This window comes from Anopheles stephensi, chromosome 3, assembly GCF_013141755.1.
Source record: "Anopheles stephensi strain Indian chromosome 3, UCI_ANSTEP_V1.0, whole genome shotgun sequence".
NCBI lineage: Eukaryota > Metazoa > Arthropoda > Insecta > Diptera > Culicidae > Anopheles > Anopheles stephensi.
In genome coordinates this window covers 34,398,148-34,411,990 of record NC_050203.1, presented here as the reverse complement: position 1 = coordinate 34,411,990, position 13,843 = coordinate 34,398,148, and the positions used below count along the sequence as shown (strand labels likewise).

Here is a 13,843-nt window from a genome sequence, read left to right as displayed (position 1 = left end):
GCAAATGGGTTTATAGTGCGCGGTACCCCAGCCTTTAAATCATCCTAAATAAGCGATCCATTATACACCATCAAGGCGCACACAACGAATGATTCATTAAGAACCAATTAATTTTCTGCTTCTTTCTGCTCCGTGGTTTCTGTTTTGCTGTGACAAGCGACGCTGTGAATTTATTCTCCACTTGATTTTCTTTGTGGTTTCGCTTTGCCGATGATGAAGAAGTCCGCGCGAGCAAGATTGACGAGAGCGCACCATACCATCTCGAACCATATTTCAACCTAATAAAATACAACACTGCACTTGAAGGCGGTTCGGAAAAGGATCGCGATCTTTGTGCTGTGCAGGTACAGCGTGGTTTTGAAAGGATTCGATGGCAATCAAGTCTAGCACAACAAGCAAAACTACCACCGTCAACCATCGTCATCCATTACCAATAAAATGGGTAAAGCGCGATTGAGATAAAATTTATCGTTTTGTCTGTATTTCCGCTGCGAGGCGAAGTGTTATGGATTTTGTTAAGAGGGTGTCATTCCTTCACCTGATTCGTAATGAGTTTGTCTGAGATTGTCTTAAATAATTTAGAAGTTGACGCAGTCAATAAATTCTTAACTGAAGGGATGCTTTTAACTGAATTTGAAGTGTACATTATAAAGGCAGATACTAATAGGTATCATCAACAGTGACATAAAACTTTTAACATGATGATGACATATACAGTAATCGGTAAACCATTAGCACAGGACAAAAAGGGTCATGTATAATATCCTACACGTGTCTTTTATGTTCGAGACAAACGTTTGAGCACAAGACTAATAACCGATTCTAAACCATCAGAAGTCATAGAATATTGAACACTAATTTGAAGGTGTAAAGTGAAGGGAGGCGAATATTATGGATGAGGACTTATTTATGACATAAATGCTTGAAGACCAAATGAGACCCGAATGAATTCTCAATTGTCCAGTGAATATCTCTCGTGCTGGAATCAAGTTAAGCATTCTAGATGACCTCTCCAAGTTGCATTTACGAACCCTTTTTCGATATGTTAGCTTTTAGCAGGCTTTCATATGTATTTAACACAGTCGTCGCAAAGTTATTCTTGAGACAAGGCTCTTTAGATAAAAGCTAGAATTTGTATAAGTTATTACTCGTACTTTATCATTATACCTCTTTAAATAATTATTCTACACTGCTAGAACATGTTGATCTGGTTTCCTCTTTGTTTGCTACACCTCCTTAAATGATCTCTCTATTTCTATTCCTACTTGTGCTTGTTCTTGAACACCACACAAACCTGCGCCTCGTGTACAAAGAACATATTTCGCCTAGATCAAAGACACATCGATCGTTCTGCGTGTTTTGGCTTGTTCGCGAACCATTCCGAACATCAAACAGCATTATCGTTTGCGCGCAGCACTATAGCCCTTCCCGAACCTCACATTCACATCAAACCGGCCTCGGTTGGAGGTGCGAAAAAATACCGAGCAAAAGAAATATGAAAATGCGCTCTTTTTCCAACGGGTCCCGTCCTACCTAAACCCCAAGAAGACTGTGCCGATCTTGTTGGCGATATTTGCGCGACCGGATACGTACAGCACAGTAACTGCTGCAACAGAAGCATCGAGAGAGAGAGATATACCCCCGATCTGCACGAGACCCGCAATATGCACCGGAATGTGTTTTACAGCGGGAAACGATGATAATTGCTGACTTTTATTGTAAAATTTCTTTATTACCACTTGCGGGCCCCGGGATCGCGGTTTGGCAGGATGCAACTAACTTTTCCCTTTCGGGCGCAATACTACACAACCGGCAGCAGCAGTGGTTGTAAGTGGAGTTTACCCTCAATTACCTCCCACGCGGAATCCTTCATCCAACCACGACGGCCGGTCCCCGCACGGCGCATCCGCTAACATGACACACGAACTGATCCTAATCTGTGAGCAACACGGCTGTAGAGAAAATCGTTCGCCTATGATGGCGGGCTGCGTGTGCCTGTGCTCGCTGGCGATTTTCTCTTACAAATCGCCGTAATCGTTGGACAAATGTTGGTGCATTCGTTGTTGTTCGTTTTCCTCTCCGTTCCGGCGCTGGGGTGTAGGAGCTCGGGCTAGGAGCTTGTTATTATGAAAATTGATTAATACTATTGTCCAATGTAATGATAATGGAAATGAAGACAAATGGGAGGGATGTGGGGGTTAAAAAAAGACATTAACCCAGCGCGGAACGACGAAGCCGGTAGAGGAAATGCGTTAAGTTTTGGGGGTATGACACTGAATTAAAGTTTAAAAATGTGTGAAACATTTAACCAAAGAAATTTGCCTTCTTAAAATACCTTTTAAGATCCACTCTTACTGCACGCCAAATATTTCAACACTCGCTGTACAACACACCACAGATAGAGGGAACGAAAGATGCTTTAAAACAGAACCGAACACATCTGCGGACATCTTTTTACACCAGCTTTTGCTGCAGTGCTTCCTCGGCCCTCATGGCGATGAAATCTTAACTCTCTTTCATTTCTTGTCTCAAATTTACACATGCTTCAGGCCTTATTGACCCTTGAAGACCGTAGCGAAGCTAAGAAGGCACACGAGCAAGTGCGACAGATATTAATGAAATTTGCTAACCAGAAGGTCTCTCTGTATGGTAACAGTGGATTGTTGCAAGATGTGTAATACCAACAAAAAAAATCAGGAAACACAGAAAGGAAACGCATCATTTATAGCATCATCCGCGTTTTTTTTCTTTTCAGATTTCCTCCATGAACCCATCCATGATCTTCAAGAGTTCCTTTGCCGGTAAAACACGTAAAAGAGAAAGGAAGAGAAAAAGTGCCAGAGCATGTCTTTCCTCAAACAGTTACACGATGAGCATGCATTTTTATACATCTAAACGAACCTACTGGATCCTGGTCACGGCACCATATACTCTTGGAATGCTTTGTTGAGAGAATAAACTTGTACATAAATGTGATCAACCTGTAGTTTAATCTGTTCTTCATTTTAATTATCGACGATTTCATCCAATATCCAGATCCAGAAGAAAGGATTGCTGATATGGAGTAAAACTATGTCTTGCTTATTTTTGTATTTACTTTACATGTTACTTCTCTTTAAAGGATGCAATCCTTAACGCATTCAAATTTCTCCTCCCAACAATACACAATGCACTTAAGCACAGCAATTGTTGCTCTACTTGACAGTACGCGGCAATATGTCACACCACAATTACGATTACTTCTGGCTACGAAATATACCACTCCAAATTGCGCCCACTGAAGTGCGTCAGACGTTCTTGACAACTCCTCTCTTCTGCCCTGCTTCTCTCTTCCTGTGCAATGTTGTTCGCCACTTACTTTCACACTCACCCCCATCCGACCACCGTCGGGTGCCAGCCAACTCTTATGATAAAAAGCAATATAATACAATTTATTGCAGTCATTAAAGCGAGGAAAGAAAAGCAAAGAGTAACGTACGTACGTACACAAACCGCTGGCAAGAACATGCCATGTGACGGCGACTGACCACCAATGGGGGGGACATGGGACAGGACAGCACAGACAGTTGGTTTGTTTCGGGTTTCCCGCAGCAACGGAAGGCTGCACCAAAAACTCAAACCTGACCCACAACGCGCGCTGCTATACGTCTGGACGATATATTAATTTCAATCATCCGTAGCCATCTCGCAAAGCTCATCTCTCCCATTCCTTCACACCACAAGGAGGAGATTCTCAACTCTTCCCATGAGGATTGATTTGCCAGCATCAGAATTAAGCGCAATCGTTCCTCCGAGCGGTAGTTTTATTTTGCCTCTCTTCTTCTTAATGCCTTAAATGACCCAAATATTTTGCGATTGAGTCTAGCGAACGAACGAGCGACAAAAAAAACCCCACCACATATCCCAATAAATCTTCGAATCGTTCTACGTCCGGAGAAGATATTTACAGACAAAGCCGACATTCTTATTACGGCTGAATGTGTGTATATGGAAAGCACGGGTATAATGTTGGCATCAATGGCAATCGATTGTGATGAAAGCTACCATCCCTGGGCGGAGAAACTCGTTTGCCAAATGCATTCACTTCACTCTACTGGAATGGAATTCGTAAGCAAAATAATTCATCGACACATACCATTCCGGAGGAGTGGATGATGTGATATGTAAGAACGGGCTCTATTATATTGTGGAAAGGCCCATTGTCAAATTGGTTATCAATGATTGACTAGGAATGGAGCAGAAGAAGATGTGATTGTTCGAGAAGCAATGGGACGATATATCTTAAAATTTCACGATACATCTTTCAAGTAAAGCATGATCAACATTCAAGAAAAAATAAATTTGGAGATAAATGTCATTTTTAGAAAAAATAATCATTTGGATAGTCCAATCTGGAAACAATGCAGGAGATTATATAAAAGCTGATTGATAATTTATGACTATTTGAATATCTTATGGTAGAACTTCGTGATTATAGCATGCTGTAACAATAAGCCTGTTAGTCCTTACTTAGGAGGAAGCTCTAGACAAGGTACGACCCTTTGTCGATGGTGTGCTAGATTCCCCAATGCAATCCTACTAAATTAGATTATGAAATTCTTCAGTTTTCTTTGCTTCTACTTGATCAATTAAGTCTTCCGCTTTTTATCATTTGCAACTTCTGATATTGATAGATAATACAGAACCAACCTTCAAAGTAATTCCAAAAGATAGAATATGCTATATGACTAACATTTTTTGAGTTTGACTTTAAATAAATGCTACCAGTTCATTAAAGTTCGTTCAGTAACAAGAGAACACAAATCATTTCAAATGTGACTATAGAAAATTAGCCACGACAATTATAAAAAATTTAAGCCAAAAATATGTTTTTCTTGTAATAATATTGCAAAATGCCTAATGTTACAACAATAATTCCTTAAGGCGTCAAGCAACGCAGACGCTCCCAACTAAAGAGAGCTAATGGAAGAAGCTTCAGCTTCCATTCCAACACACAAAGCTCTAATGGAACCACATCCATTCCCGGAGGATGATTTTCAATTCCATGTTGCGTTCGCTAGCCCCAATCAATCTCCCTTTCCATTTGCAAGACCACAAAAGCTGGACGCCATCGCCACCGCCAAGCCTCCATCCGATTTCCACCATCACCCGCCACGACAGTAATGGTAATCGAAGGATTTCACGCGTAGGTGGCCCCGACAGAAGAGCGCAACAGCATCTGCTCCTGCGTTGCGTCCAAACACACGAGCCCTTCATGCCGGGCGTGGGCGCGCTACACGATGGTCTGCCCTCTTCTGCAGACCCCGACAGCGCAGTCGCACTACGGACCAAGCGCTTTTGCACAGGTTTTAGGTTTGGCGAAAATGGACGCCAGCCAGCAAGGATCCGTGTGTCTCGCACTCTTGCCATATGGTATGGATTTGGATGTTTGCTGACGGCTGCTGAGGACGGACATTGCCTGCTTGCAGGCTGGCTACACTCGCAACGTTGGCGCCATCCCCGTCAGGACTCGGGCCGCCGCGATGTTGTTGTTGCAAAGTGAAAGGACGCACCGTGATTGGCGTTGGCGTAATTGAAGCGAAATTGACCACGAGCCGGCAGCTTGATCAAGGACATGCTTTCAATTAGATGGCGCATTTCATGATAGGGATTTAATTGCTGTAAGTTTTAATAATGCTCTTATCGGCCGAGTTACATCGGATCTTATTAGTAAAATTAAAAAGCCAGTGTACTCTTCAGCATCAACCAGAAAGAATAGTGATAAAAAAATGTTCAAAGAATCTGGATATAAAATGAAGCGCAACAAAGCAGTACGACACTTCACTTCGATTGTCAACATCCCACGTGAACGAAGTTGATCATCGCGCTCTGCATGATGCTCGACTTTTTTGCCCCAACAATTTCAACAAACCACCAACGATAATGCGTGAGGAAACACGTACGATTTCCACTTGTCGCCATAAATCTACTTCCTGCGTTTTGTTAACCCGTGAGTTTCCAGAGCATTCCCGGTCCTTTGCTCATGCCTCACGCTCCATACGATTTCCCTTCATCAAAGTCCATATTTTGTCGTCCTCCACACAGCACCGAGAGTCCTGGGCCCTGGACATCATTCGCACTCTCGCACACTCTGCCCGTTGCAGTGTTCACACAGCAACAAAACCAGAAAAGAATGGTGTCCAGAGAGTATGATTTATGATGGCAAATGTGAAATGAGATGCAGCTTATGTGCTCAGGCGCAACTGTTCGTCTGCAAACACAAATGCGCGCACAAACACACAGAACACCCACAAACACGCCAAGCGAAACGCATCGTAATCATGGCGACGAGTGCAACTTAATGTTATAACGTAAATGATGTTAAAGTAGTTCCATTCCACAACGCTCTCTCGGGTGGATGCTTTATGACTTTCGTGGAAAAGCTCGGGCTGAAAATATCATTTTCATAAAATTTGAGTGACTTTTGAGCGTTGCAATCGGTGCGCCTTTTTCTCCTCGACAACATCTTCCATATGTTAGCACATCTCGCTCCCGCTGGATCCTGCCTCGTCTTGTCTGCCCTTTGAGTCTTTCGAAAAAGGAAAGCAAAGTCACGTGTGCTTTGCCCCCCTCACCCGAACCGATGCAACCGGATCCGGATTGCGGAAACCACAGCAATAGTAGCTTCACGGCACACAAGTGCACCGGAAACTACGTTTAGAAATTTAATACGTCCGTGTTCTCACCAGAAAACAGAACAGAGCAGCAAAGCAAGAGCAGCCAATGTTCGTTAGGTCCAAAGGCAATGGGAACATACAAAAAAAAACCACTGTGAGAATAAACAGCAATTTGTAAGTGATCGTCATGCGAAAATGCACACCCGGGAAGGCGGCACGCCGAAGCGGGGGTTTCTTTCTTCCATCTTGCTTCCCGAAACCCAATCTCACGAAGGTGGTAATTAAGCCAATCGCTGCTGATGAGATAAGTGGTTCACTCTAATAAAATTAGCTCGTGGTAAGTTGAAATATTTAAAACAATTCAATAACTCAGATTCAGGCCGAGCACTATCATGGTCACGGCATCAACCAATCTGCATGCAATATAGCGTTAGCGAATTATCAGCTATGTGAGGTCTACGATCCTGGTCACGGCACCATGCCCCACAAGGAATCACGGGATCAAATTAAGTGGAATGTCGTGAAAGGTTCTAAAGTCTAAAGAAATTAAATATATTTGTATATAAGTTTTCGCTATACCCTGCCCTTGTCCTACAGGCATTGAACACAATTGTTGCTGATTGTTTCCGCTCTTCTTCGCACCTTATACGACACGTACCCAAGTACCATAGTCGGTATCAACTTCCGTGTGTACCACCGACACCACCACCACCACCAATTACTCAAACTTCAAATGATTCGATTCAAATGAGCGCTTGCGTATACAGCACACGCGTGGTGTGACGCCACCATTAAAAGAACACATGTGCCAATGAAACACATTCACGGCATCCGGTGTGCTAAAGGTAGTAACAATAAAACCATCCAGTACCGGACGGTCGCGTGATCTGATCATGTCCTAGGGGATTCTAATGCCGCTCGCAAACCATCCCACCAACAAAACTCACTGTTGCCAAGAAGACAAAATCTGCACATAGTTAAGGGCTCGACGGGTTGGAGAATATCTGGTTTTGGGGAGGTGGAGGTTAGTCTAGTTTGTTGTAAGAGGAAAAAAAGCGAACCTAAAAACATTAAAGGTTCGAATAGGAAAGCAAAAATAAAGGGTTGGTACCAGGCGGCAAACGAAGGAAAGGAATATGAATGAAGAGCACGCGAAAAAGCACGCGGTAAAGACAAATGGTGAAATAAATAAAAGAAGGAGAGAATAAAAAAGGGAAGTAGTACCCGGCCGACCTGGCACATCCAACAGAGCCCAGCAAACATACTTCGTTCGTTGCAGAAATCCGTCTATGGTGCGAAGAAAAAGAAAGGAAGTATCGGCCACAATTTTACGGGACAAAACGGTATAGACATTAAAATTAATGCCCGGAAGTTATCTGTTCTTGTGTGGGGTGCGGCGGCAGCGGTGGCTTCAGCGTTGGCCACAGGGGTCGGGGCAAAAAGGTGCGAGAGAACGCTAGGTCTGTAGGTTCGCTTTCTTGTCCTCGGGGGGGCTGCAACATTGGACCTTTTTGAAATCGTGTTCGCGAAAAAAAGGGTAAGATCAACCTATTTTCTCTGTGCAAACGATGGATCAAGAATGAAGTAACCGGGGGTTTGGGCGGAGATATGGGGAGAACGAAAAAGTCGTTTTCAAGTGGAACCAGTTGCAAAAAAGGATCCTTTTTCACGCGAAGAGATCTTGAGATAAAAATAAAGTTAATCTTAGATTACAGAGGCTAGCCACCCATTCAAGTTGACGCGGCTCCAATAAGGATAGTAAGTAAAAGTAGCAAAGCCCAACGACGTCCCCCCATCACGCTCATCCGCATGTGTCAAAGTGGTTGGCGCGAATTCATCATTCGATTGACGGTTTCCGGTTGGGTTGATGATGAAAGATTTCCTTACCCAACCGCTGCGCCCTGGGGTTATTGATGTTTATTGTTTCATTGTAGATGTGCAAGATGCCGACAGAATACTAGAGCGCACAGTATGTTTCGATGTGCATAGAATTTTGTTTAGACATGGAATAGTCTTTATCAACTTCTCTTTAGGAAAATCCGCTGCAATAAGTCAATGATGCACCATCGTGCGTCGCACAAGCTTGGATGAGCTCAGCAACAAATAAACTAGACTGAGACATGATTAGCACCGGCCAGACGCACTCCTTATCATCCGACAGTGCACACAGTTATTATCCGCAAACAGCCGCCAGAAATAGTCGCAAAAAAACTGTTTACACACCAACAAAACAAAGCTCACAATGTTTCTTGCTGTGTGCATTTGAGTGCATTGTTGGTACGTCCAGAACAGAAGATGGAAAAAATGGCACAGTTTGCGCTCGATAAGAACATAGCCGGAGCAAGCAAATTGTTGCACTCTCCCGCCACCACCCAAGAGATAAATAATGCACCAGAAAGCAACACGCCTCAAGAGGTCATTCTGAAGGGCAATTCTGAGACGCGAGTCTTGGTTTTCGGTGTTTTCGGTAAGTACAAGATGCACAGTAACTAGGTTGGTTGGAAGTAATGCACTCTCCACCACCTCATTATGCACCGGAGTCGTCCAGGGATAGGACTGGAAGGCAAAATTTGAACACCTCTCTATTTTTCTTTTTCTTCCTTCTTGGTTCGTGTGCCTAGCCAGTGAGTAAGCTGTTTACGAAACTGTGTGTGAGCGCCGTTACACTATTGTTGGGTGCGTGTGTTTGTTGTTCAACGAATGGAACGAAATTTGCCTACGGTAAGGTACAGCAAACAGCGGCGAGGCAACCAACAGAAGAAAGTGAACCAAATCAAACATTCTGCAAAAACCCAAACAAAAACAATGAAAAAAGGTGAGTGCATACAACAAAGTTAAGCTGATAGCACCACCGAAGGAACGGCACAAATTTGCTCAACCCCGAACGAGAACGAAAAAAAAAGCTACGGGCAATATTTTTATGTTTCCTCTGCAAATAATGACGACTTTCTTTGCCTTGTCAGAAGAATGATTAGCCTGCAATATGACGCAGAGAATAAACCAGTGATAAGGAGGAAGGAATGTTTTCCTTCCTGAAGGTGAGAAAGGTGTTGTAAATTCTACTAGCGTTTGGATTATAAGAAATTCTGAGTGATTCTATCCATGGGCAGATTCGTGATGGTCCAAGTTTCTGAAGGATAAAGCCTCAGCTTTCCTCTTCAGCTATATTTCGCTATATTTCGAGAGCCATTTAACATTATCGCGAGGGCATCAGAAATGTTCGTCTTGGTACAAAATTAGGAAATAGTTTTAATCAGTTGTCAGAATGTGCCTCAATATTTTCAAACGTTTTCGCCCAGGAATAAAACTGGTGGTACGCAGTTCCTCGATTATTTTGGCCATATCTACCTTAATTCATAGTTGATAGATTGTTGTATAAAACAGTTGTAATACAAAAAAATATGGAATGTTGGGTGGATTGCATCTTGATGAAGCAGGGCTGATTTTTTCAATTCCTTCTACAACCTCAAGGGATCTTCGCCTGTCAGTCATCCCTGCGTTTTTTCAAACAATTTGAACCATACCATCTCCTAGTTTGTTTTAAGTTATATAAAGACCATCCTTGCTGAATCCCTACCACATGAGTGTCAACATCCATGGATTGAACCAACCAAATAGGATGATTGTCAAATCACTCCTACAACTACAGCTATCCCTGTAGTGTATTTGTTTTAAGTTCAAATCTCGTGTATGCCTGCCGGTGCTCAACACCGTACTTTTATTCTGCTTTTCGGATAAATTAAGTGCCATAACCCGTTAAAAAGTCGTGTAGCCTCACATTGTGAAATGCATTTTGTACAAACAGAAAAGGTTCACGTTATGCTGGGCCCTGTTTTTTTTACTTAATTTTCGACTAACTGGAGCACTCACTCTTCAAGCGAAAATGCAAAATAGAAACGTTCGTTGTGGCTTTAAAGTCCTCTGTTCCTCCCTCTTCAACCTCATCAATGAAGCAGAGATGAGCAAAATAACATTAACGCGACAGGACAGGCAACAGAGTGTTGGAGGTGGTGGTGGTGGATGGAGGGTTCAGAATGAAATAATTATGACTCACCATCGCGCGAACGACAAAGCAGACGCGAGAGATGTATGCACACACTCTACACCCGGCCATAGTATAGCATGAGCAGAGTGGTGGACTGAAGACGGGAGAGAGTAGGGAGGGAGGTGGTGGGAGCGGTTTCTTCTTCATTTGCTTCCCCATTCGCTTTCTGTACGTTTCTACTTCGATCATAGTAGCCGTCATTTGTTTATCCTTCCTCACCAAAACTCCCTTCGAGATGCGTCTAAGCAAACAGGCACACACACACACACATGTATACGCCTACATACAGGGAAATAGTTTGCGTGCGTGTGTCTTTATGCACACACACATACTAGAAAAAAGGGGTTAAAGGACAGAACGAAACAAATGCGTTCGAGGTGTCCCCCGGCGTTGTAACGGCCGCCGTGAATAAGGACAAACGCGAAATACAAAGGGGTTAAAAACGTATGGAAAGCAGGGCGATCGGGTTGGGTTGGGTTTTGGGTGCAAACCCAACGGACACACATACACATACACCGGTGTGGCGAGACCGTGTTGGGGGTGGAAAGAAACGGGCCAAAGAAGAAGAAGAGGGGTGAACGTTAACGATTGAAACACTGTGTGTTTGAACAATTAAAAAGCAGAACTTGTGTTTTTTTTTTTTTGTTGGTTTGGGCCTGTGCCTTTTAGTCACTTTATAAAACAAGGGTGCCCCCATGCGTACACGCTCTCTCTCTCTCTCTCTCTCACACACACACTCATATGCGTTCGCGAAAGAGAAACAATCATCGCCGCTCGCTCGCTCGCGCTCGATTCTAAATCGCGTAAGAGCGCGTGCAACGAGATTCGTTCGAAAAAACCGTTTACGATCCCTTTTTTCAAATTTCTTCTCTCTCGCTCGTGTGTTACGTTTCTTTCACACCGCCAACGAAATACTGGCGAAGGTGAAACGATAAAGCGGCAAACGGGGAACACGCAACTGAAAACGGACCGGCCGATAAGTGAGCATTTCTGTGTATGTGTGTGTGCATGTGCGAGATGAAGTGTTTCTTCAAGTTTGAAGTTGTGTGACACATTGCGTACGTTAAGCGGAAGGGTTAAGAAAACGTGCATGTGTGTGCGCCGGTCGTTGGTGGACGCAACGACGTTCGAAAAGCGATTTGAATCGACGCCATCAATTGACCATGCGGCTCGGGTGGAACGATTGTCCTGGACGAAGGCGAAGGAAAAGGTAAGGGGAATGGAGGCGAAGCAGAAGAACAACGTACGAAAGAAGAAACCGAGAATTGATACACAAGGACAGCAGAACATAGCAAGAAGTGAGAAATGAAAAGAAGCATAAGCGTCATGCGAGAGAGAGAACGAGAGAAAGAGACCGAACACTATCCTGGCTTCCTTTGTTTGACAAGAAAAGACGAGTTTGGTGCGTCCTCGCTCTCTACGAGGAGCGCGTGTTCCAGAGACCGGGAACGGAGATGTGCTCGATCACACACAACACCACAAAGTGACGATAATAAACCATATGTGTGTGGGGTGGGACACACAACCAAGCCGCGAACGGGATGATGCTGAAGAGCACATACACACACAGAACGAACGAGAACAATCTTTCCTTTTCGTTTGGTGGCTCACATACACGCTCACACAAAGATGCATTTCGAATGACAAATGCAGTTCGATTGAATGGAAAACACAATAATATGCGATGGAGTTGCCGCTGCATCTTTTGTTTTAGGCGACAGTTCACGGATGCGATGAGAAAGTGAATGTGAGCAGCAGTAGCAGCAGCCGTCGTAGCCGGTATATGAGATGAGATGAAACAGAAGATTCTCATGCAGGCGGCGAACGGAATTAACTCAATGTTGTTTTTTACGACAGAAAATTGCAATTGCAAGAGAAATTGAACAATAAAACACATTAACATCCTTTTTGACAGCGTTTTGAAAGCGAAAAAAACCTTTCTACTACCACAAAATTCACACAGCCGTTTCCATCCCAGTGAGACAGACAGCATTGCAAAAATAAAATGAAACTCATCTCACTCGCGACCGGCTTACTGCGGTGTCTCACATCGACACAACACAGTCAGGATCAATCTGTTCGTTGCAATATGTTACTCCGTTTTTCAACATAGCTCAACGCACACACCGAACCAATTCGCAATCGCAGTATGCCACTACGATCCGTTTTCACACACTCCGGATGACATTCTTCCCTATTGTTCTCGAACCGTCTGTTTTTGATTCTGGGGCGAACAAAAATTGCAAACCTACCTGTTTCGAAGACGGACACAGCTTTATCCCTTTAGGCAGCACAGGACAACCTTGATGGCAAGATGGCCAATGAAAATAAGATGGACACTTGGGTACGTCGACGACACGGTACACGGTACAAGTTGCGGGTTGTTTTACGTTTTCCGTTCACACTCAATCGTGCTTTGCTTTCCGTTTTTCACACAAGACACTGGACGCACTACACACAGTAAGGATATTCGGCTTTTTGGCTCTAGTTTCGCTATAGCTTAGCTACAACACACACACATACACGATTCACGCACGATTTACACACTCTACGCACCACGACGATGGTCGCGAAACTCTAAAAAAAAACAACCGAAGAAAGATGGCAAGGTAAGTAATGAATTCCTGTACACAACGAAAAGAAAACGGTTTCGCTTCCAGCCGGAATTATGGAAAACTCGACCAAAAAAAAAACGCACCCTAAACAGTACACTGCAAGGTCTCTGTCTGCTCGAACACACTTGGAAGCGTGCGTGTGTCGGTGTGTGTATGTGTTTCTGTGAAACAAAGAACGTTGATCTTACCGGGTTTCTTTTTTAAGAGGTGCCGGATCGTACGGACCAAATAAATCGCAGAAAGGATTATAAAATTTCACACTCGCCCACACACACACACACACAGACCCGAAACAAACACACTGCTGGACGATGGTGATTTTGCTTACAAAAAAAAACCCAAATGTTAAAGAGACCCAGGACTCTAAACCGCTTACTGTAACTGGCTGGCTGGCTGAACAACTGGTTGGGAAAATGGCCGGAGAGACGCACGAAAACGCACAACCGAACGCTTAGGATGTCTAGTGAGAAGTGAGCTTCTGGCACGAGATGCACTGCAATCGAACCCCGTCAAACTCAGCAACGCAT

The 13,843-nt window shown here is 43.8% G+C and overlaps 1 protein-coding gene across 4 annotated transcripts in view; it reads right to left on the bottom strand.

Moving 5' to 3' along the window:
* Positions 1-13,843, bottom strand: part of LOC118509689 (synaptic vesicle membrane protein VAT-1 homolog-like) — a 65,497-nt gene extending 51,654 nt beyond the window's left edge. Inside the window, exons 1-2 of one of the 4 annotated variants that reach the window (XM_036050742.1) lie at positions 13,693-13,843; positions 12,954-13,278 (exon numbers count right to left, since the gene is read on the bottom strand). The gene's annotated coding sequence lies outside the window, so the exon portion shown is untranslated. Of the gene's footprint in view, positions 1-12,953; positions 13,279-13,399; positions 13,419-13,504; positions 13,664-13,692 lie in introns of those variants that run through there. The other 3 variants (XM_036050744.1, XM_036050743.1, XM_036050745.1) reach the window with 3 other exon arrangements.